Source organism: Colobus angolensis, unplaced genomic scaffold, assembly GCF_000951035.1.
Source record: "Colobus angolensis palliatus isolate OR3802 unplaced genomic scaffold, Cang.pa_1.0 Scaffold82, whole genome shotgun sequence".
Lineage (NCBI taxonomy): Eukaryota > Metazoa > Chordata > Mammalia > Primates > Cercopithecidae > Colobus > Colobus angolensis.
In genome coordinates, this window is record NW_012122043.1 from 1,299,878 (window position 1) to 1,322,282 (window position 22,405).

The following is a 22,405-nucleotide window of genomic DNA, read 5'->3' on the forward strand; positions in this document are numbered from 1 at the left end:
AGCGCGACGTCGCCCGGCGCGGACCCGATGCGCGCCCACGTCCCCGGGAATGGGGACTTTCCCCCAGAGACTGGAGGACCCCCTCCCCAAGCAGCGGCCCTTTCCAAGGGGTGCCTGCATTGCTGGGATTAAAGGCCTGCCAGGGCAAGCGGATTGGATCTTGCGGCTGCGGAGAGGAGGTGGTTCGGAGAGGCCCCTGCCGCGCAGGGCTGGTACTGGCCTCACCCTGGGGACGCACAGCGCGACACCGCGCTCGGCTCTGCGGGACACCCTGTCGCACTCAGGCTGGCGAGGCCTTTGCCAGGGAAGCCATGCCAGCACCTTTGTGGTCTGAGAAGGCAGCAGAGGGTTTGAAGGGAAGCTCTGGGGTCCACGTGGGGGTTGGGGCTGCACCTGCGGCGGCCATTTTGCAGGTGTGGTTGGCCACCAGCCTTAGCCAGGCTGTGGAGTGGGGCAGTCAGGAGTGGGGCAGGTGTGGAGCTTGCAGTGCAGGGTGTGAGATGGGCCAGGGCCAGGGCTCTGGTCTGCCCTTGCACTGAACACACACCGTCTATTTAGAGGGGTTCCTTGTTTGGTTGATGGGGTAGTTGGAGTCAAGACCCAGGAACCCTCTGGACCAGAGGGATGCTGTAAGGCAGCTGGCTGAGGGGCCCAGCATGGGGTCGGGGGAGGGCAGCCTTTACCTGGGGTGAAGTCTCGGGAGGGTGCTGGGTCCAAGGCAGGGCCCAGATGAACAGCTTCACTTCGGCTGCAGATGGATCTGCAGGTGTCCTCCCCGGGCAGGTCCACGGGGCGGACAGAGGCTGGAATCAAGTGTCAAGGCAGGGTTCCCAGCCCAGACCCAGGGAGGTTCCTGTGGTGAGGGCCTGCAAGATGTCTGCTGTGTGCCAGCCCTGCTCCCAGCCAGGTGCTGTCCCCCTGGATGCCTCCTTTCCCCCTTCCCCACTGGAATGTCCCACAGACTGCCCCGTCTGGGCTCCGGCTGGCCAGTCACAAACAGGTGGAGTCTGGAGTTCTGCCCAAAGCCCAGGGCTGATGCTTGGCTGGACTGGGATTTAAACTACGGCCACTGCCCGGCCGCCCAGCCTGTGCCCCGCAGTCCTCACTGATGTCATGACTGCTGACCTTGGGCCCACCATGTCCTTTGGGAGTAAGGTAGGGCAGTCCTCCCGTGGGATTTGTGGAGGGTGGAGGGGGAGACGTGGGCTATGTAGCCTCAGGAGGAGGCGCTGGAGGAGACTGAGGGCATCTCTTCAGGCCACTCAGCCGGGTCAGCCAAAGCCGGTGAGCTGGGTTAACAGGGGCAGTAGGGGAGACGTTCCAACAGAGCCCTGGTCCTACTGGATTGGGGTCTAGGGAGGGGCTACCAGCGTTAGGCTATTATGATTGATTGAGCCCTGCACATGCCCAGCTGGCCAATCCTGTCAGGCCTGAGACCATCCGTGCACCTCTATCAGTGAGCTGGGAGGGGCCTGAGCTGCCACCATGGGTGGAGAGTGGTGGGGCCTGGGTCCCTGGGCGGCTGTGATTGGTAGGATGAGCGTGTGGTCATCTGCCTGCAAAGTCCAGGGACCTCTCTAGGACATTGCCACTTTCAGTGTTCTTAGGCCCAAAAGAGGTGGCTCACCACCCCCAATATGGGTGGCCAAAGGGGCTCAAGGTGTCACCTCCCACTGCCCATCACACACTCCATACCCAGGAGCATCTCTGAGAACCCTGAGGGGCTGGGCTACACCCTGCCCCAAACCTGTCCACGGGTGGCCAGGGTACCCAGGGACACAGCCAGGCAGTGTGGGGCCTGTGTCCTTGCTGGGTTCTGCCCCTTAGGTGGTGGCCTCCGGCCACAGGCCCATCCCTGCCACAGGAGGGTTTGGGATCCCAGAGCTTTGCATCCCAGTCCTTTGGCATGGCACCTGAGCAGAGACAGGGGCACAGTGGCCCCACCTGACGAAGCCAGCTTGCTCTTTAGCTCCTGAGCCCCACTGGGATCCCCACCCTCAGCCTGGCTGGCCTCTCGCCACCCCAGTGTTCCCACCCCCAGGGCCTCGAGAACCCAGGGAACAGCCGGCTGGGCTTGGCCCCTGTGCTGCAGTTGGTAGTGCTGTGGGGCAGAGGGCACAGTCAAGGTCAGCAGTCAGTGGAGGCTGAGCCTCCTGACCTCTCCTGCTCCTCCCCAACCCATCCTGCCAGCTTCGGCCTCCTACAGGCCTAGCGAAGTGTAGAGATTGATCTGGATGTGTGGATGTGGGACTTGGATGTGGGACTCAGAGGCTGGGGTTGCTGGAATCTGAGTAGGAGGGGCTGCTGCCTCTCTAAAGCCTCCTCGCCCTGGATTTAATCTCCTAATCCCAGGCCTTGTGGTCTGGGCAGTCCCAGCCCTGGCTGCCACAGAGCCTGGGGATTCAGATGGCCTTTGGGGGTCCCTCCTGCTTGCCATCCCTGCCAGATTTCAGGATGCCCTGGAGCCTAGGGAGGGCAGGCCAGTGCCCGGCTATCCAGGCATCCTGGCGCTTATTCCTCATCCTTCCTCACAGTGCCCTGGAGGGGGCCAGAGCAGTCGCTTGGCCACACACACTCATAGTCACATGCATCCACTCGAACACACACTGATACACATGCACATACACGTACACATACATTGCACACACAGACACACACATGCACACACACACCCATACATACATTCACACACAGAGACACTCATACGTACACACATGTTCATGCACACATGCACACTCACACACTCACACATGCATTCACACACAAACACACACAGACATACACACATGCTCATGCATGGCTGTATACACACATACATGCATGCAGATCGACACACACACACACACACACACACACACACACACACACACACAGAGTCTCTGCATCCCTCGTCCCTGTCTTTTTTCTTGCCTGGGTTTCTTCTCTTGAATACTTTCTATTCAACCTCCACATTAGGTTTTAGGCCCCTCTCAAATGCTGCCTCTGCCGTGATGCCTGCTGTTACCCCTACCCCTCAGATTGGCACCCCCTCCACAACCATAGGTTTCCAGGGTTGGAGAAGAAGACAGGGAACACTGATTGGGCGTAGCCTCCACTGTGCACCTCATGTGCTTCCCTTTATCCCATGCCACTCCACACCGGAACAATGAGAACAGCACCACTTGGCTCCGACCCCACTGAGCCAGGTGGTGCTGTTTCCATTTTCCAGGTGTGGAGACTGAGGCTTCTGAGAAGCCCATGTGGCTTATAAAGAGAGGACCTGGGACTCCGAGGACGGTAGCTCCTTTAGTGCTTTCTGCCTGTCCTCCTGCTTTTCCCTCCACCCCCATTGTCCCTGACTTCTCCCAGCCCCATGGGGGCCAGCACGGTGCCTCACACAGAGTGAGGACTCAGTGCTCTTCCATGGCTGAGCTGGTTGTTTTAGCCCAGGTATTGCATTTCCTGGTGGAGTCCAGGGTGAGCTTTGGCCACCTTCTCAGGGGTTGGGGTGTCCTTGGGTCTCAGGGTCTCCTGTTCGGGGCCTACGGATTACTGAGCGAGCCTGGCTGAGGAATGACATCCCCTATCCTCTGGGCCTCCCATGGGGCTCCTGAAATGCAGCTCTGGGGACAGGCATGGCCCTCGACTGCTCCTGCAGGGCCCCTTCCCTGAGGCTAGTAGTGCCAGGAGTACCCTCAAGGGGTTCCTGCCCCCACCTCAGCCCTGCCAGGAACCCTCAGATGGACCTCAGTTTCCTTCTCCATCTGTCATCAGCTCAAGCCAGGATGGTGCAGGACAGGGCTGGGCTGGGCTGTCAGTGCTCAAGGTCCTGGGTCGATGTGACTCCTGAGGGGCTGCTGTGGGGCTGGGGTGGGGCTGTACTCAGTTGCTTGGTGTCATCTGGTCCCCACTCTCCTCCTGCTTCTGGGGCTGGGGCCCCACCATGGCTGCAGGTTCTTGGGGCCTGGGAGGGCTGCAGCTCTAGGATAAGCAGTGGCTGCAGTGGGCCAGGTGCAGACCAGATTAGCACGCTTACGGCCCCACACCTTTTGCATCAGCTCTGTACTTAGGCAAGATGTTCTTGGTTGGTGTTTTATTTTCTCCAGCTCTTGGTTATCTTTATTTTATTTTATTTTGTTTTAGAGACAGGGTCTCACTCTGTCACCCAGGTTGGAGTGCAGTGGTGCAGTCACAGCTCCTTGCAGCCTCAGCCTCCTTGGGTTCAAGTGATCCTCCTATCTCAGCCTCCTGAGTAGCTGGGACTATGGGCATGTATCACCATGCCTGGCTAATTTTTTGTAGAGATGGGGTTTTGCCGTATTGCCCAGGCAAGTGCTGAACTCCTAGGCTTAAGCAATCCTCCTGCTTTGACTCCACAAAGTCCTGGGATTGTAGGCATGAGTCCTGCCTTGACTCCACAAAGTGCTGGGATTGTAGGCATGAGCCACTGCGCCTAGCCTTTTTATTTTCTTGAATGGGTTTTTTCTCCTTTATGGCACCTCCACAAGTGGCCTCTGGCAGCTGCTTGCCATGTCCCCAGGATTGGAGTCTCTGTTTCTTGGACCCTAGAGCTGCTTGTTTCTTGGTTTCCTGTCTTGTTTTGCTGGAATACATCCTTGTGTGACTTCCTTGAAAGGGTGCATGAGTCTTTGGTGTGTGAGTGTGTTTTTGCTGTGTCCTTGCTCTGGGTGGTAGTATCTGGGGTGCTTCTGTTCCTAAGTAGTTTTCCTGGGAACTCCGAGGACAGGGTCACTGTGGCTTTCTGCATCAGGTCACTTATGAGCAGACTTTGTTGGCAACTCATCTTTTCTCCCTGGAAGCTTTTAGGATCCTGTCTTTTCCTTGGTGTTCTAACTCCATGTGGATGGGTGTAAGGGTGGGGTTCACATTTATTGGCACTTGGTGGGCCCTTTACACAGAAGTCAGGGTCTCTTATTCTATTTGTTTGTAATTTCCTCCCTTTCATTTTTTTTTCTTTTACCCTGAATTCATGGGTTGATCTGTTTGGTTGCTTTTCTCTTGTATATTCTGTCTCTTTGTTTACATTCTAAAGTCCTTTGACTGCCTTTTCTAGAGGTTTTTTTGAATCTTGAACTTCAGCTCTTACATTTTTCATCTCTAAAATCTTCGCTTTTCTAACTGTTCTTCCTCATAGCTTTCTGCCCTTGTTTTGAAAATGAGCATCTTCTTGAATCTCCCAGGTGTGTGGACAGAGGTTGTGCTTGGTTGTTTCGTGTCTGTTCCATGCTTTGCCTGTCCTTCCCACAGGGCCTGTTTTCTGCTGGCAGCTCTGGTCTTTCCCTTTCACACGCTGTTCTCACGCCCAGGGAAGGCCTTAGTTGGCCCGTCACGCATTAGGGAGGCTATTGGTGGGAGCGGCAGGGCTGCTGCTGCTCACCCCGGAGTGGTTCTGACCAGAGCTGGGACGAGGTGTCCATAGCAGGCCCTGGCTTAGGTGAAGGGGTGGGGCTGGCTGCCAAGCTGCCCCTGCATATCAGAATGAGGGGTGCTGCCTTCTCCATCTCACTGAAGGCTTCACTCCTGCTATGGAGAAAGCCATTCAGCTGCTCACCTGGGGGCACTGGCAGTGACCACTCTCGGAGGGTGGGTGGCGAGACTAGGGGTAGAGGCTTCCATGTTACCCTCACTTCTCACCTCTGCCTTCCACCGGGTGCTTGAGTTCCTGAGCCTGAGCCCCCTGCCCCTTCCCTGCCCTCTGCAAGTGGCACTCGGGGCTGAGGTCCCAGGAGATGCCTCTCCCATGCCCTTTGCCGTTGTGAGCTCTCTGGTGGGCTCTGGCCCTATCTCATGGGGTCTCAGAGTGACCAGTGTGCCTGGCAGTCATCGGACCTGGGGCTCCTTACTCTTCAGGGGTGGACAGGACACTCCTCTATGACCATTGGTTGTAATTCTAAGAAAAACTCGCTGTGTTTTTTTTCTCAAACCCTTCAAGAAGGATCAGTGTTTCAGGACGTGGCCCATGCCGATGCTTTGTTCTGGGCTGGCCCTGCTGGGTGTGCACTTGGCGGGCCACTGATCTAACTGGGAGCAGATGGATCCCTGACGTGAAGGAGGATCCCCAAGGTGAAGGTTGATCCTTGAGGTGAAGGTGGATCTTGAGGTGAAGGTGGATCCAGAGGTGAAGATGGATCCCGAGGTGAAGGTGAATCCTGAGGTGAAGGCTGATCCCAGAGGTGAAGGTGGATCCCTGAGATGAAGGTAGATCCCCAGGTGAAGGTGGATCCTGAAGTGAAGGTGGATCCCTGAGGTGAAGGTGAATCCTGAGGTGAAGGCTGATCCCAGAGGTGAGGGTGGATCCCGAGGTGAAGGTGGATCCTGAGGTGAAGGCTGATCCTGGAGGTGAAGGTGGATCCCTGAGATGAAGGTGGATCCCCAGGTGAAGGTGGATCCTGAGGTGAAGGTGGATCCCCAGGTGAAGGTAGATCCCCAGGTGAAGGTAGATCCCGAGGTGAAGGCAGATCCCTGAGGTGAAGGCAGATCCTGAGGTGAAGATGGATCCCGAGGTGAAGGCAGATCCCTGAGGTGAAGGTGGATCCCCAAGGTGAAGGCAGATCTCTGAGGTGAAGGTAGATCCCGAGGTGAAGGCAGATCCCTGAGGTGAAGGCGGATCCTGAGGTGAAGGCAGATCCCCGAGATGAAGGTAGATCCCCAGGTGAAGGTGGATCCCGAGGTGAAGGCAGATCCCTGAGGTGAAGGTGGATCCCCAGGTAAAGGTGGATTCCCAAGGTGGATCCCCAAGGTGAAGGCAGATCCCCAAGGTGAAGGCAGATCCTGAGGTGAAGGCAGACCCAGAGGTGAAGGCCATCTGGGCTCCATGTGGACACCTGTGTGATGCTCTGCAGTGTGGGTCTCCCCAGCAGCTGGGCAGGGAGTGCCTGTGCCAGGCCTGTGTCTACCCCTCACGGTCACCCCATGCCTGGTCTTTCCCGGACGCTTCTTAAGCGGAGACACACTTTGTTGTCTGCCTTAGCACCACCCCCATACCCCCTTCCACAGGGACTTGGCTTTTTCTGTCGATGCCCCCACCCCAGGGTGAGGCGGGAACTTGAAATGTGCCCAGAACCCCAAAGCAACAGGGGTGTTCCTCCAGGGCCACCCTGCCCTCTGTGCCTGCAGTGACTTGTGGGGCATGGCCGGGTGTGGTCTGACGGGTCTTCTGCACGCGTTTTTACCAAGTGAATGGATTCTGTTCCCCTCCCCTCTGTCCCGGGGCCCCTGGCTCAGGGCTCATGGTCTCCCTTTCCGGGAGTCACCACAGCCGGCTGGCCACACACACATGAATGGCCACCATCCCCCAGCCCTCTTTCCTCTCCTGCCCATGGGCCATCTCTCTGCCCACTTCCTGTGGATGCATCCTGGGTCTAGTCAGACCCTCAGACACCCATGGTGTTGCCTCTGTGTCCCCAGCGCAGACCCCACCTTGCCACCAGCAGCTTCTCAGCCTCTTCTTTTCCTCCAGGCAGTCATCCCAGCCCCTCTGGCTTCCTTCCTGCCACCCTTGAGCCTGTGCCCTCATCTCTGGCCACTCCAGCCAGTGTGACCTCACCCCACAGGACCAGTTCTTGCTTCTTGTCTCTGATGACTTCCTGCCCCGCCTGTCCCAGAGGCTGCCCCTCTCTGTCTTTGAGGGGAGCTCACCCTTTCTCCTGGGCTCTGGCATGTGCTGTGTCCAGCACTGTGACCCGCAGCTCACCGCCTTCTCAGGGGTTCAGCTGTGTCAGACCCCCATCCTCAGCTTTGCCTTCTGCCATCAGCCACGCCCACAGGCTCTGACAACCTTTGGGGCCGCCTGGCTCCCTCTCAGATTGGCTGACAGAACAACTTCTTGAAGATAGTTACCTTTCTTTTCTTTTCTTTTTTTTTTTCTTTTTCCTTTTTTTCTTTCTTTTTGAGATGGAATCTCACTCTGTCACCAGGCTGGAGGGCAGTGGCACAGTCTCTGCCCACTGCAACCTCTGCTTCCTGGGTTCAAGCGATTCTCCTGCCTCAGCCTCTCAAGTAGCTGGGATTACAGGTGCCTGCCACCACGCCCGGCTCATTTTTGTATTTTTAGTAGAGATGGGGTTTCACCATGTTAGCCAGGGTGGTCAAGAACTCCTGACCTCAAGTGATCTGCCTGCCTCGGCCTCCCAAAGTGCTGGGATTACAGGCGTAAGCCACTGCAATCAGCCAATAGTTATATCTTTAAAAATTGCGTCATGTGGTAGCAAAAATATACAACAAAGAATACGGAATAACATTACAACCAATGGCCACATGCCCATCAGCTTTCAAAACAAAGCATTTCCAACCTGCTCCCCAAGGGCAGCACTGGCAGAGGGCTCACGGCCGCCCGGCATCTCGGCCGACCCACATCACCCTGGAGAAGAAGAGGGACAGATGGGGCCTGGCGGGAGGGAGGTCCCTCCATGTCACCATGGCACATCGAGTGGCCTTCGTGGCGTCCAGGCCCTTAGACCCCCTCCATGCCCATAACTGTGAATTCAGTGCCGATCCCTCCTGGAGTGTCATCGTCCGCCCCAAGTCTGTGGAGTGCTGCTTGTGTGTTTGAAACTTTGAGAGGGCTGCAGCCGATTCTGCATTCATCTGCATCTTGGATGCTGGGCGTTTGGGCTGTCTCCATTCTTTTTGCATTGATAAATCATGCCGTATTTGGGTGTATTTCTCCCTGTGAATATGTACAACATCTACTTGCAGAGTTGCCGGGGCACATGGTCTGCAGCCCTCCAGATGTTACCATGTTATTTTCAAAGTGGTGGCACCTGTTCACTTCCAGGGTGAGCTTTAAAGCTCCTGTGGCCTCCTCCTGACAGCGCTTGGTGTGCCCTACTTTAAAATGTTGTGATCTGGTGGATACAGTTTGAAAATATGGTTTCTGAATTACTATCGTGGTTGAGTATCTTTTCATGTAGATTGCCAGTTCGTATCTTTTTGCCCATTTTCTTTTGTGATGTTTAAAATTTTTATTTTTCTCTGTCATCTATATATTCTGCATACAAATCCTTCGTTGGATTGTATGTGTCGCCGATACCTTCTCCAGGTGGGTGGGGTTCTCGTCACCGTTTTAGTGATATGTTTTGATACCCAGACCTTCCTTTTGGTGTTTTCTGTGGGTAAAGAAATCCTTTCGGCTGGGCATGGTGGCTCACACCTGTAATCCTAGCGCTTTGGGAGGCTGAGGTGGGTGGATCACTTGAGGCCAGGAGCTTGAGATTAACCTGGCCAATGTGGCAAAACCCTATCTCTACCAAAAATATGAAAAATAAAAATAAAAATAGGTGTGGTGGCGTATGCCTGTAATCCCAGTTACTTGGATGGCTGAGGCACAAGAAACTTCTTCTTTTTTTTTTTTTTTTAATGCTTTAAATTCTAGGGCACATGTGCACAACGTGCAAGTTCATTCCATAGGTGTACATGTGCCATGTTGGTTGGCTGCACCCATCAACTCGTCATTTACATTAGGTATTTCTCTTGAATCCTGGTGGCAGAGGTTGCAGGGAGCCGAGATTGCACCACCACACTCTAGCCTGGGCAACAGAGCAAGACTGTCTCAAAAAAAAAAAAAAAAAAAAATCTTTCCCTAGGGGTAGTATGAAGATAAAACTCTTCTTTGTTTTCTTCCACAACATTTGTTGTTAACATACAGGTCTTTAATCCACATGGAATTTATTTGACATATAAAGGGATCTAATGGTATATTTTCCATGTTGCCAACCAGTGTTCCTTCCATTGCTAGTTCGGTCGTCTGTCCTCTCCCCCTTGCTCTGTAAAGCCACCTTTCCCAGATGTCGAAGGGCTGTGCTTCTGCAGGTCTGTTCCTGGGGTCCCTTCTGTTGCACTTGTGGTGGCCTCTTCCTGTCCCAGTACAGCCCGACTTCATGCCAGGGCTTTCTACTCAGGCTCAAGATCACAGGGCATGTTGCCTCCCGCCCTCTGGTCTTTTTGTTTTTCTTTCTTCAGACTTGTTGTTGATATTCTTAACATCTTACTCTACCATATACATTTTTAGAAGCAACTTGTCATGATTCACAAAAACACTTGAGTTTTCATATGAAACGTCACTGAGTTTTCAAATCAATTTGGGTAAAATTAAATGTTTTCAAGATATTGAGATTTCTTTTCCATGAATAAGTTATGGTTCTCCATTTATTTAGATTTTCTGCAATGTTTCTAGTAGAGTTCTACAATTTTCTTTGTAAAAAGTTAGTGACGGCTGGGCACGGTGGCTCATGCCTGTAATCCCAGCACTTTGGGAGGCCGAGGCGGCCAGATGACCAGGTCAGGAGTTCAAGACCAGTCTGGCCAACAGAGTGAAACCCCATCTCTACTAAAAATACAAAAAATTAGCCGGGGATCGTGGTAGATGCCTGTAATCCTAACTACTCGGGAAGCTGAGGCAGGAGAATCACTTGAACCCAGGAGGCGGAGGTTGCAGTGAGCCGAGATTGCGCCACTGCACTCCAACCCCAGGTGACAGTGTGAGACTCCATTTCAAAAACAACAACAACAAAAAAGTTAGTGACATTTATTCCTAGGTACTCTATAGTTTGGGTTATTATTTTATTTATTTGTTTATTTTTTAGAGAGAAGGTCTTGCTCTGTTGCCCAGCCTGGGGTGCAGTGGTGTAATCATAGCTCACTGCAGCCTCGAACTTCTGAGCTCAAGTCATCCTCCTGCCTCAGTCTCCCAAGGAGCTGGTACTACAGATGTCACCACTACTTCTGGCTAATTAAAAAAAAATTGTTGGCCGGGCGCGGTGGCTCAAGCCTGTAATCCCAGCACTTTGGGAGGCCGAGACGGGTGGATCACGAGGTCAGGAGATCGAGACCATCCTGGCTAACACGGTGAAACCCCATCTCTACTAAAAATACAAAAAATTAGCCGGGGATCGTGGTAGATGCCTGTAATCCTAACTACTCGGGAAGCTGAGGCAGGAGAATCACTTGAACCCAGGAGGCGGAGGTTGCAGTGAGCCGAGATTGCGCCACTGCACTCCAACCCCAGGTGACAGTGTGAGACTCCATTTCAAAAACAACAACAACAAAAAAGTTAGTGACATTTATTCCTAGGTACTCTATAGTTTGGGTTATTATTTTATTTATTTGTTTATTTTTTAGAGAGAAGGTCTTGCTCTGTTGCCCAGCCTGGGGTGCAGTGGTGTAATCATAGCTCACTGCAGCCTCGAACTTCTGAGCTCAAGTCATCCTCCTGCCTCAGTCTCCCAAGGAGCTGGTACTACAGATGTCACCACTACTTCTGGCTAATTTTTTTCCTTCTTTCTTTTTTTTGAGACGGAGTCTGGCTCTGTTGCCCAGGCTGGGGTGCAGTGGCCGGATCTCAGCTCACTGCAAGCTCCGCCTGCCGGGTTCACACCATTCTCCTGCCTCAGCCTCCCGAGTAGCTGGGACTACAGGCGCCCACCACCTCGCCCGGCTAGTTTTTTGTATTTTTTTTTTAGTAGAGATGGGGTTTCAACGTGTTAGCCAGGATGGTCTCGATCTCCTGACCTCGTGATCCGCCCATCTCGGCCTCCCAAAGTGCTGGGATTACAGGCCTGAGCCACCGCGCCCGGCCGGTTTCTTTCTTTCAAATTCATATTATGTTGTTTGTTATTTTCCTGTCTTACTGGTCTGGCTAGAACCTCTCCTACAATAGTGAGAAGTAGAGATAGTGAGCATCCTGGACTTGTTTCTGAATTTAAAGGAAATGTTCCTATCCTAGGCGTAAGCAATCCTCCTGCCTCAGCTTTTCAAGGAGCTGGGACTATAGGCACATGCCACCATACCTGGCTAATTTTTTATTTTTTGTTTTGTAGGGATGGGGTCTCACTATGTTAGCCAGGCTGGTCTTGAGCTCCTGGGCTCAAATGATCCTCCTATCTCAACTCCCCAAAGTGCTGGGATTTCAGGTGTGAGCCACCATGCCCAGCCTCATACATATTCTTTTAAAGTGCACACAGAATGTGTGCTAAAATTTGCCATATGTTGGTCATAAAGCAATCATTTTACCATTAAGTGTGATGTTTGGGTAGGTTTTTATTAGATAGGTATTATGAGGTTAAAAAAGTTTTCTTTTATTCTAATATTGCTTAGAATTTTATCACAAATGAGTCTTGAAAATTATGGAACGCTTTTTCAGTATCTATTGAGGGCCTCGTATTCTTTCTTCTTTAATTTGAAAATTATAATAACAGCTATCCTAATGTCAAGCTATACTGGTATTCCTGGCATATGCTTACCTACATTGCCCTTTTTATTTGTTACTGTATTTTCTTGCTAATTTTTCAGACTTTCCTACCTATGTTCATCAGTAAAATTGGTCTATAATCTTTCTCAAATTTTTCTTGTTTACTTTGATGCTAAAATTCTATTAACATCAATGAATGAGCTAGGAGTACAGTTGGCTCTCCATATCTGTGGGTTCTGCATCTGTGAATTCAACCAGATCAAAATTTTTGGAAGAAAAGAATGGTTTGTCTATACTGAACATGTACAAACGTTTTTTTCCCTTGTCACTATTACCTGGACAATACAGTATAGTAACTATTTATTAATACATAGCATTCACATTGTATTTGGTATTATAACTAATCTTGAGATGATTTAAAATATATGGAAGGGGCTGGGCGCAGTGGCTCACGCCTGTAATCCCAGCACTTTGGGAGGCCAGGGCAGGCAGATCACCTGAGGTCAGGAATTCAAGACCAGCCTGACCAACATGGAGAAACCCCATCTCTACTAAAAATACAAAATTAGTTGGGTGCGGTGGTGCATGCCTGGTGGTGCATACTAGGGAAGCTGAGGCAGGAGAATCGCTTGAACCCAGGAGGCGGAGGTTGCAGTGAGCCAAGATCGCACCATTGCACTCCAGCCTGAGCAACAAGAGCAAAACTCTGTCTCTCTCTCTCTCTCTATATATATATGTGTGTGTGTATATATGTATATATATGTGTATATATGTGTCTATATATGTGTATATACATCTGTGTGTATATATGTGTGTGTGTGTATATATGTATATGAGGATGTGTAGGTCAAATGCAAATACTATACTAGCTCATATGAGGGACTTGAGCATCTGTGGATTTTGGTATCTGTGGGGGGTCCTGGAACTAATCTCCTACTGATACTGAGGGATGACTTTATATTCTTTGGGTGTTTCCCTCTCTTTCCTCCATTCTCATAAAGGGTTTATATAGGATTGATATTATGTTTTAAAAAAAGGTATGGTGGAACTCACCTATAAGAAGTGTCTGAATCTGCTACCTTTTTGTGTGGGTAGATTTTTTAACTATTGGATCAATTTCTTTAATAATTGTAGGAAAATTCGTGTTTCTAGTGCTTACTTTTTCTCCGTAGTTATGCATCACATTTTCCTGGTTCTTGGCAGATCTAGTAATTTTTGATTGGATGCTAGACATGATTTTTATATTTTAGAGTGTCTGACTTATATTTCTTGCTTTAGTGCATGTTGGGCTTTGTCTTGGCAGGTGCTTAACTTACTTGAAGACCAGTTTGATCAGTCAAGGCCTGTTCTTAAACTTTTCTAGAGTTGGTCTGGAGTAGACCACTTGCAGGAATAGGTTAGTCCCCCACCTAGGGCATGCCTTCTCCAGGGTCTCCACGGAATATCTGGAGTGGAGGCTCAAGAGGACTCCCTATTCTGGCTGATTGGATCACAGATGTCTTCTTACTTTGTGAGTTTTGGGAATTGTTCAGCTTACAACGGCCCAGTCTTTTTGTGTCTGGATTATCTGGGAATGGACTAGTACTCTGAAAAGACTTAAGGGTATCCCTGTGTAAATTTCTGAACTTCTACTGAGCAGCTCCTTTCTTCCAGAACTCTAACCCACAACCTTCAGCTGCCTCCGCCCACCCAAGCTCTGACCGCCATCTTTTCAACCTGTCCAAGCTGCCAAGGTGCTTGGGTCCTACCTTGCTGTGCCTGCCTCCAGGCAGATTTGGAGTGACCATAGGGCTCACCTAGTATGTGCCCCTTCTCTCGGGGATCACAGTCCTGCACTGCCTATTGTCTGACGTTTGAGCACAGTTATTTCTGTATATTTTGTCTTCTTTGCTAGTTATTGTTTACAGTGAGAGGTTAAGTCTGGTCCCTGGGACTCCATCATGGCTGGACATGAAAACTCCATGTTTTGCTAGTAGTGTTTTCATTTCCATTTAGTAAGTATTTTTATATTTTCATCATAATTTCCCTTTGGTTTGTTATTTATAAGTTTATTTTTTAAATTTCTAAACATATGGGTTTTTAATTATTTTTAAATTAATTTTTAGTCTAATTGTGTTCAAATTACATGGTTTATTTGATACAGGTCTTTGAAAGCACTGGGAGTTGCTTTATGGTCTAGTACATGGTAGAATATTGTAAATATTCATATGTGGTGGAAAAGAATGTTGCTCTAATTTTCTGCAAGAGGCACATATGTCCATTAATTCATGATTATTGTGTTACTCATGCTATGCTCTTACTAATTATATACCTGCTTAATCTACCAATTAGTGAGAAATGTGTTAAAATACCTGTCATGATAAATTAATGAATTCCTCCTTATTACATGACTCTGAACTTAGGTTTTATATTTTCATCCTTTTTTTTCTTTCTGGGGTCATTTTGGGTAATACTTTTCTGACATATTTTCCAGTTCATTAATTCTGTGTTGAGCTCCATTTAATTTGCTGATTAGCCTGTCTGCTAAGCTTTCAGTTTTAAATAATTACATTTTATTTCTAGAAGTTCTGCATGGTTCTTTCTCATATTTTACCCCATTGTTTTTCATTTCTGCTTATTTCTTAGAACATTTAAGCCAATTTATTTTTATAATCTGTATTTGACAATTTTAATATCTGAAGTCATTGAGGATCTAATCCCTCTCTTCCCTCTTTCTTTCTTCTCCCTTCCCTTCGCTTTCCCTCCCCTCTCCCTCCCCTCTCCCTCTCTTCTCCTTCACCTCTCACTCTCCTCTCCCTCCACTCTCCCTCCCCTCTCCCTCCCCTCTCCCTCTCCTCTCCCTCCGCTCTCCCTCCCGTCTTCCTCCCCTCTCCTTCCCTTCTCTCTTCCCTTCCCTTTCCTTTTTCTCTTCCCTCCTTTTTTGGTGACAATTGCTTATGGTGAATTGCTTCTCTAAGTGTTTGGTAATATTTCATTGTGAGCTAACATTTGACTGATGTTCATCTTTGGGAATCTTGGGGCTGTGGGAAAGGAACCCTTCTCCTGGGAGGATTTGTATGTCCTTTGTTAGGTGCTTTGAGTGCTAACTCCTGAGAACTACTCTGAGCTAACTTCTCAAATTTGGATTTCACTGATCACGCAGGTGTTGTAAATTTGAAACCCAAACTTTATGAGGACAGGCCTCTGACCTTAAATTCTCAGTAACACTGCTTTTTAGCCACCTAGAGTTGGCTATCATTCAGATTAATTCCCCTGTGTCCCTTTTTTTACCCAGCCTTCCATTTCACAGAGGTTGTAGCTTTGAAGGATTCAATTTTTGTGGTGACTTGGTTCTATTCCCACTTTATGTGTCTTTGAGGTCCTGCTTCCCATTCCCCCAACAGCAGGTAAAATCAAATTCTTTGGGTTTCTGGTATTACCAAATGTCAGTAGCTTTGTCACCACCTTAATTTCTTCTCCTTCTTCCTCTTTTTTCTTTCCTTCTGAGGAGTCCTCTTATTTTCTTCTGATGTTTGTTATTTATCCTGAATTTCTAGGTGCTTTATAATGGAGGGTGTCTCACCCACCATACTGCAGAAGTGGAAGCCTCCATTCAGCCCTTTTGCTCTCTGTTGGGAAATATTATTGATATTTTATTTATTTATTTATTTACTTTTTGAGACAGAGTCTCGCTCTGTCACCCAGGCTGGAGTGCAGTGGTGTGATCTCAGCTCACTGCAACCTCAGCTTCCCAGGTTCAAGCAATTCTCCTGCTTCAGCCTCCCAAGTAGCTGGGATTATAGGCACCCGCCACCGTGCCCAGCTAATTTTTGTATTTTTAGTAGAGACGGGGGTTTCACCATCTTGGTCATGCTGGTCTCGAACTCCTGACCTTGCGATCCACCCACCTCGGCCTTCCAAAGTGCTGGAATTACAGGCATGAGCTACCATGCCCAACCCGGGCAGGAAATACTAATTTTAATGAGCAAACTGAGTTTTGAATTCACACATACCAGTATTTGTCAACCAAAATGAGGAATTTCTATTTATGTTACCTCAACTGTTTGGTTATGATTTTTAAAATGATTCTTTTTAGGTTAAGTATGGGCACAGTGTAGAACAATAAAAAATTTTATAAAATTTGTTTAGAACATCAGCAGCCTTTGTTCCTCATACCCAATTTTTTTCAACTCTCTCAGCCGTTTTTAAAATTTAGCTGTATATTACTAAGTAATGTGCTTATTCTGCTGATTCTTGCCTGTTATAGCAGTTCTGTAAATAGAATTATAAAATGTTTACCTTTTGTGTTTGATTTATTGTTTTCAATGTCCTATTTGTGGTATTCATCCATTTATCATCTCTCCCTCCTGAAATGCCACTAAAATAAAGGTAAAGGTAAACTAAAAAAAGACCTAAACACTCCCATAAGAATGAAAAAACAGGAGAGAACGTTTAGCAGCCACGTTCTGGATGTGAAAGGCAGACCCACGTGGTAACTGATTTAGCGGATTCGCAAGAGCAGAGCCCCAGGTCCCGCCCAAGGCAAGCCTTTGTGACCTCTCGACAGTCTTCCCAAGCCAACTACAGCTCCCTCGGGGACACTGGGGTCCGAACCAAACTGGGGATGACGTGGGGCCGCCCTCCTCATCCCCGTGCCTTTAAGGCTGTGTATTCCTCGTCCGTCCTGCTTTAGCTAAGTTCCACAGGACCTTTGCCACAGCTTTGACATGTATCTTCATTATCACTCATTCAAAATATTTTCTAATATCCAGCGTGATGATTTCTTTGACCCATGGGTTTTTAAAAATTGCATTGCTTAGGGTCCAAGCAATTGGACTGTTTTGTAGGTGATTTTTTTTTTAGGGTATTGATGTATAGCATAATTCTATTGTGATCAGAGAACATCTACCTTATAACTTGAATTTAAGATGGATATTTGTGGAAGTTTGCTTTATGACCAACATATGGCAAATTTTAGCACACATTCTGTGTGCACTTTAAAAGAATGTGTATGAGGCTGGGCATGGTGGCTCACACCTAGAAACCCAGCACTTTGGGGTGTTGAGATAGGAGGATCATTTGAGCCCAGGAACTCAAGACCAGCCTGGCTAACATAGTGAGACCCCATCCCTACAAAATAAAAAATAAAAAAATTAGCCAGGTATGGTGGCATGTGCCTATAGTCCCAGCTCCTCGAGAAGCTGAGACAGGAGGATTGCTTACGCCTAGGATGTCAAGGCTGTAGTGAGCTAAGATCATGCCACTGAACTCTAGTCTCAGAGACAGAAGACCTGGTCTCAAAATAAATAAACAAAATAATGTGTACGATATATATTTTCTCCTTCTCAGTGGCTGATAGAGCAAGCACAAATTTTCATCCTTTTATTTTGAACTTCTCTGTGTCTTTGTATGTAGAGTCATTAACAGAATATAATTAAAAAAAAATCTGGTCTGACAATTTTTAATGTTTTACTTGTTGTATTTAGTTCATACTGAGTTGACCTTTTATCTGCAATCTTAACTCTTTCTTTTCCACTTGATGTTATCTTTTCATATTCTGTTTTTCTCCTTCATTGCCTTCTATTGGATTCATAAAATAAATTTTAATTTTTGGGTATTTTTCTATTAACTTGTTAGTTATACATTAGTTTTCTACTTTCTAAATGATTACCCTAGCAATGACAACATGTATCCTTAACAGTCGAATGTAAATGATTACTATGACCTCTTTCATGATCATGTTGAAACCTTGCAACCTTGTCTTTTGGTTTCTGTCATTTCTGTTGAGAAGTCAGTTGTCAATTTCTTTTTTTTTTTTTTTTTGAGATGGAGTCTCGCTCTGTCACCCAGGCTGGAGTGCAGTGGCACAATCTCGGCTCACTGCAAGCTCTGCCTCCCAGGTTCACGCCATTCTCCTGCCTAAGCTTCTCCGAGTAGCTGGGACTACAGGCGCCTGCACCATGCCTGGCTAATTTTTTGTATTTTTAGTAGAGATGGGGTTTCACTGTGGTCTCAATCTCCTGATCTTGTGATCCACCCGCCTTGGCCTCCCAAAGTGCTGGGATTATAAGCGTGAGCCACAACGCCCGGCCTTTTTTTCTTCCTGGCTGACTTTAAGCTTTATCTCTTCATCCTTGGTCCTAGCGTTGTTGCAGTGCTGTGCCTTGTGTGGCTTTCTTGTTTGTCTTGCTTTGTGTTTGTAGAATTTCTTGAACCTGTGGGTCGATGTGCTTCAGCAGCTTTGGACAATCCGTGGTCATTAGTTTTGTAAATATTGCTTCTCCCCTGTCTTGGTCCATTCCAGCTGCTATAACAAAAATACCACAAACCAGGTGGCTTATGAATAACGGAATTTATTTTTCATGGTTCTGGAGGCTGGGAAGCTCAAGAGCAAGGCACATTGGCTGAGGATCTGCTTTCTGGCTCCTAGACGCCTTCTTGCCCTGTTCTCATGTGGTGGAGGGGCTGAGGGGTGTCCCTGGCATTTCTTCCACAAGGGCACTGATCCCATTTGTGAGGCTCCACACTCATGACTTAGTCACCTTCTAAAGGCCCCACTTCCTAACGCCATCACTTTAGGGGTTAGGATTTCAACACAGGAATTTGAATGGGACGGGGGACACAAACATTCAGACCGTAGCACCCCCATTCCATTTCTTCTCTTAGATTCCAGTTACAGGTATGTTTGACCATTTCAATGTGTCCTATACTTTTCTGGCTCTCGTGTCTATATTTTCCATTCTTCTTATCAGTTTTAAATTTTCTATATTTCTATTACCTATCCTCCAGTTTACTAACACTGTCTTCAACTGTGTCTAATCTCTTGAGTTCCTAATTTTAGTTATTTTGTTTTCCAGATCTAGCATTTCCCTTCGATTATTTGTTATAGTTTCCAGTCCTCTGGCAAAATTATCCATTTTCCGTTTATATTCTCTGTCCTTTTGCTCTTATTTTGAATATATTAGTCAGGATTGTTCTAAAGTCCTTGTTTAATAATGCCTAGATCTGGATCATGTGTAGGTATGTGTCTCTTTTTTTTTTTCTCATGTGTTTATATTTTATTTTTCCTCTTTGTTTTTAATCAGAGTCCTTTTTTATTTTACACCTTCTAAGTTTTGATTGGATGTCACACATTGCCTATTAAAAGAATGTAGAGTACAGAGTTTGAAAAAATAAAAATAAAAGAGTGTAGAGGCTCCAGATGGCTTCCATTTTCTCTCCCAGGCAGCCAGACTGAAATCCGAATTAAGCCAAGTGAGGGCAGATTGTAGTTTTCATAAGGCTCGTCTGAGCTATGGCTCTACCCTGCTCTTAGGTTTTGTACCTTCCTGGGCTTTCAGCCAGAGCCTGGTGTGATCACTGGGTATCCTCCTCCTGGAGGACCCTGAACTCAAATCTTTGTTCCTTAGCATCTGAGACTGTGCAAGACTCCTCTTTGGTTTTCAGCGTGAGTTTTTAAAATCCCATCTCTCTTACCTTCAGAATTTGGCAAATGTCTTAAGGGAAGGACTGGGCATTTTGGGCATTTGTTCATTTTAGTTCTTTACTTCTCTCTTCTGGAATCTTGGCCTCTCAAGTTTCTTTCTCTTGCCCAAAAGCTCTGCAGCTTCCTCCGTCCCTCAGCAACGGCTCTCTGTCTGGGAAGACTCCAGATTCCCAGTCTCTTGACCCATGCGCAGAATGCAAATACGACCGGAGGCTGTGCTGCGGAGGCCAGCTCCCGTCTTGGCAGCCCCTCCTCTGGAATGTTGGCTTGCGACTGCACGCTGATTCCTTCACACACATTGCAGTGTGGTATCGGACCTCTTGAGCAGTGCATTGGTCGGCTGCTGGCCACTGCACCCACCAAGCCGCCTTCGCCTTCCATGCTTTGTGGTGTGCATATTCCATACCCCAGAGCCAAGAACAGAGGCTTCTCTGTGTCCTTGTAATGCATTTACATTTTAAAGATCAAGTTCTATATCTAGCTTTATTTTTCCAATATGGAGAGAGCCAGTTGTCCCATACTGATCTTACGTCATTCCCTAAATTGTTGCCTTTTTCTTTAATGTGTGTGTATGTGTGTGTGTCTGCTTGTGGACACGCTTAGTCTGTTCACGTGTCATTTCTAGACTTTGGAAATTATTGTAGCTCTATAGGATATATGATAGCTGGTAGGGGATGTTTCCCCTCTTTGTTCTCATTTTTCAAAATGTTCTTGTCCTGCCAAATTCCACTGAATGTCCTGTTGGAATATTTTGCTTATTGGAATTGCACTGAATTTATGTAGCTAAATTTGGGGAGAACTGGAAATTTTGCACTGTTGAATATCTGCTTTTCATCAATATTTTCTTAATCTCGAAGTATTTCTGATTTCAGTACTTGGGATTACTGAGTCAAAGGGTACAGACTTTCCTAAAGGTCCAGGGCGTGCTGCAAAATGGCTCCCTAGAAACCTTGTGGGATTTGTGCTCCAGCCAGGGACTCGTGAGTTTGCCTGTTCCTCTCTCCATCCCGGCTGGAATGTCCTAAGACTTCTTCCAGTTTTAAAAGTGCAGGGATTTTCAACACAAGGAAACACAGATTCTCAGAGGTCATCCCTCCGTCCACGCTGGCGGCCACTCCTCGCTGTGAGGAGAAGAGAGAGTTGGCAGCAGCACTCTGGAGTGTAGACGCAGCTGCACCTTGTGGCTCTGAGGGGCTGTGGTGTAGCCGGCATGAGTCCAGCCACATCAGGAACTTGTCCCCACTTAGTCATAGGGTGCCCTGGCACTTCCTTCTCCCCTGTAGCCTCTGGAAGGGCTGTTTGCCTGAGGGACAGCCCTGCCCCACATCCAGCCTGTTCTGCAGAGGAGTTCTGGGGACCCTGGGGAGGGGCCTGGGTGGAATCTAGGGGTTCAGCATCTGCCTTGGTCCCAGGCTCGCTGTGGCTGTGCCCCCTTTCCTTCTGCGGACAGACCCCTCCTGCTCTTGCTCCTGGAGCTTTCAGGGGCAGCTCCGAGGGCTTGTCCCTTCTTCACAGCCGTGAGGCTGGGGCAGTGTGAGACGGGGGCTTTTGGCCACATTCTCCCAAGGGTGGCACTTACGGATGGGGATGACCAGGCAGAGGGTCATCTCTTCATGGAATGTCAGTGTGGAAGGGTTTCAAGGAGGCCACCTAGCCTTTGCTCTCCTTGGATGCCTCTGGTGATGTGGGACTCACCACTGAGCAGGCACCCTAGAGCGTTTAGATACCAATTGGCGAAAACCTCTCATGTCAGGTTGCATTAATTCTGTTTCGTGGAGCTCTGGCCATTCCTGTAACCAATAGCTCTGTCCCGAGCCTGTCCCTGTCCCTGTGCCCAGGAGCCCCCATCCTTCAGGCCCCGAGTCCCACGGGGGAAGCAGCAGCATCTGACTGGTCGGCCTGGAAAGACCTTTTGTAGTGGCGGCTTCGTCACTGTTTTGTGGGCAGTTTTCATCAGCCTTCCTCGGAGTCCCAGCACCCGAGAGGCCAAATCATTTTGGAGCTCCTGACCACCACCCTGTCATTTCACAGATGGTAAACTGAGGCCCAGGAAGCTGAGTCACACCGCTGGGGTAACGGCAAGGCCGAGGCTGGTCCCCCAGCCCTGGCTTGTACTGAATTTCCCATGACTCGCGGGCTGCTCCTCCTCAGTGGGGCTCGGGAGTGTTCCTCGCCTCCTTCTGCGTGAATTACCAGCAGGAAATTGGGCTGAAAATGTTGGTTTTTGTTCCATTGCTTGAGGTTGTCTGTCCTGTTCTTTTCATTTCTGAGTAAAGTTCTCTTTCTTGCTAATTCAGAGACCATGCTACTGCTGACATGGCTATCAGCTGGTGCTTGGTGCGGAGGGTGTGATGGGGCATTCTGGAACACTGTTCTGTTTTAAAGCACCCTTGACATGCTGATCTGGAGCCAGCACTGGCTCTTGGGGCCTGCGCGGACCTGTCATGGAGCCCACCGGGGCCAGCGTCTGCAGGGGAAGACCCTTCTTGGGGAATTTGCCATGGGTGTGAAGGCCACCTTCACGTTCACACCCAGGTCGCTCTGTTTCTTTTGTTGGGTTCCAGCTTCCCCAGGCTTGTGAAGTCGGCTTCCACTGGTCCCGCTGGGCTCCTGCTTTCTAGAATTATCTGTGCTGCCCCCTCTCCTTGTGGATTCCACCCCGTGTATGTGTCACGTGGGGGCTTTGGAGTGGAGTGGAGAAGACCTGTGGCTTCAGCTGCAGCCAGAGTGCCTGTCCTGCCTCTTCGGATATT

General features: G+C 48.7%; 1 protein-coding gene across 1 annotated transcript in view; it reads left to right on the plus strand.

Moving 5' to 3' along the window:
- The first annotated feature begins 49 nt into the window (after positions 1–49).
- KIF1A (kinesin family member 1A) overlaps positions 50–22,405 on the plus strand; it is a 107,919-nt gene continuing 85,563 nt past the window's right edge. Inside the window, exon 1 of the mRNA XM_011929570.1 lies at positions 50–273. The gene's annotated coding sequence lies outside the window, so the exon portion shown is untranslated. The remainder of the gene's footprint in view (positions 274–22,405) is intronic.